Source organism: Struthio camelus, chromosome 31 (assembly GCF_040807025.1).
Source record: "Struthio camelus isolate bStrCam1 chromosome 31, bStrCam1.hap1, whole genome shotgun sequence".
Lineage (NCBI taxonomy): Eukaryota > Metazoa > Chordata > Aves > Struthioniformes > Struthionidae > Struthio > Struthio camelus.
The window spans coordinates 628,066-630,565 of NC_090972.1; positions in this window are offsets into that span (position 1 = coordinate 628,066).

Here is a 2,500-nt window from a genome sequence, read left to right on the forward strand (position 1 = left end):
GTCACGGGCGACAGCGCGCAAGCGGAGGGGGGGGGGGCGGCCCGGAGTTTGGGGGGGGGGGGGGCCTCCCGGCCCTCTGGCGAGCGAGACAGCCACGCGAGAGCGAGCGAGACCGCGGGGCGCGCCGGGGAAGGGCCGGCGGGCCGTGCGAGCCTCACTGTGAGGAAGAGGGGTTTCGGCCCACCGTGGCATTCCAAAACCTGCGCCGGCCCACCGCCGGGCCGCTGCCGGGCCACCGCGCCTCGTTGCCGATGCCGACGGCACTGAACACCGGTGTGGTCCCCTGCCCGCCGTGTCCCGGTTGCCGTGCGTGAACCCGAGTTCACCTGTCCCGCACTCTGCGCCACAGGGCCGAGCATGGGGCTCGGCCCGCCGGCGGGTGTACGGCCCTCCCGAGGCCCGCTAGCGCGGGGGCTCGCTCGCCGAAAGCCCGCCGCCGATTCCCCGCCGCCGGTGGGGGACCGTCCCCGTCTGCCCTCTCGCCTCCGCTGGCGCCCGCCGCCGGTGCCCGTCTCCGAGCGCCGCCCCCGCCCCTTTGCCCGACGGTGATCCGCCGCCGCCGGGGCAGGGGAGGGTCCGGCCCGGGGGAGGGCCCGGCAGAGCGGGCGGCAGTGCGTGGGAGGGTCGGCGGGGCTTGCTCCCCCGGTGCCCGCGGGAGGAAGCGGCGGGTGGAGACGCGAGCGAGATCGCATTCCGGGTTGGGACGGGTCCCACGGGTCCCCACTCCTAAGCTGTGGGGGGCGGACCCGGGGCGGGCTGCGGCGGAGCAGCCCGTCTAGCAGAGGCGGTGCGGACAGGCGTTCCGGGACGGCGCGCGGGGCGGGCGCCGCGCCGCGGCGGACCCCAAGCGGGGGCGTCGCGCGAGGCCACGCGAGGCGACGTGTCGTGCCCGAGCGGGCGGCCCAAACCACGGCTCTCCTCCCGGGCGCAGCTGCCACCCGGCGCCGGGTTACTGAGGGAAACCCCGGGCCCCGGGAGGAGGACGAGGTCGTGGCGGTGGGTGTCGGGCGCACCCCGCGGGTGGACGCTCCGCCGAGGGGCGCTGGAGCCGGCTGGCGGGTGCCGGGTTCCCCTCCGCGCCCCGCCTCGTCGCTGCCGCTGAGGCTGCCGCCGTCGCCGCGAGGCGGCGGTGGCCCGGCGGCGGGCGGCGGCGGGGGAGGCACCCCCGCGGGGATTTCAGGTCGTTTCCCTCACCCCAGGGCCAGGTACCTAGCGTCCGCGCTTCTCCTGCCTCCCCTCGGTGACCCACCCGTGTGGTCCCGTGTGCCAGCGTGCTCCTCCCGGGCGCTGCGCTGCGCGTGCCGCACCGGCCGTGCCCTGCCGGCCTTCCACGCTTCCTCCTCCCCTCCCTTCCCCCCCCCCCCACACCGCTCCAGCCGCCCCACGCCGTGCCGTGTGGGGGCCGCGCTGCGAGTCGGCCGGGCCGGGGGCGGCGGGGGGCGGCGGGGGGGGGGGGCGCGCTGGGAGGAAGGAGGAGGGCCTCCGGCCACCGCGGCCGCCGGTAGCGGCCCCCCCGGGTAGGGATGGCCATGGGCCCCGGGCTCCGGGCCCGAGGGTTCTCGGTCGGAGAGCCGGGCGGGGGTTTAAAGACTCGGGCGGCCCGATGCGACCCGGGGGGCAGCCGGGCGTGCTGCCGGAGGGGCCGGGGGGTCGGCGCGCGCGGGCGCCGCACCCCCCCATGCCCGCCGGCGCGGCCCGTGCATGCCCCGCGGGCAGCCGGGACGGAGAGGGGTACCCTGCCCCCTCTCTCCGCGGTCTGGTCTCGGCGGAGAGACGCCGCGCGGTCGGCTTGCGCCGGCCTGCCTCGAACGCGCGACCCCGGCGCGAGCGCGTGCTCGCCGCCGGGACGGCGAGCCCCCACCGCGGGTGGTGCGGACGCCGAGCCCCAGCGCATCCCTTCTCCTCCCTGGCCGGTGCTCTCAGTCTCCCGCCGTGGCCGTCGGCGGCACCCTTCCTTCCCTCCCCCCCCGCCCTGCCCCGGCACTCCGCCATCCGGCGCGCCTGCCTCGCTCTGCCCGACCCGGCTTCGCTGGGCGGCAGGCGGGCGGCGGGCGGGCGGGCGGGGGCGGCCCCTCCCGGTCTCCGCGTGGAGGCGGGGAGAGCGGGCGCCGTTCCCCGTCCGTCCCGCCTCGCCCGTCTGCCTGCCGCCAGGCGTCTGCCCGCGGAAGGGACGGGCGAGTGCGTGGCGTCGCTCGGGAGGCTGCGTGTGTGCAGGCGGGTGTTGGGTGCCGTCTCCGGGGCGGCGGAGCTGGAGGCCGGTGAGGCGAGCGAAGGAGCTCGGAAGCGTGCGGCTGGCGGGTCGCGGGCGCGCGGGCAGCGGGTGGCGCCGCTCCCAGCGGCGGCCGGGCTCCGACGCCGGGGCTCCGCGGGGACCCACACCCCGGTCCCTGAGGCAGGTGGCGCGGCTGGCGCGCCGCTCCCTGCTGGGCCAGGCCGAGCCGGGCGCCTGGGCCGGACTCGAAGCGAGAAAGGGGTTGTCCCAGGTCGGGAGCGAGGGCTC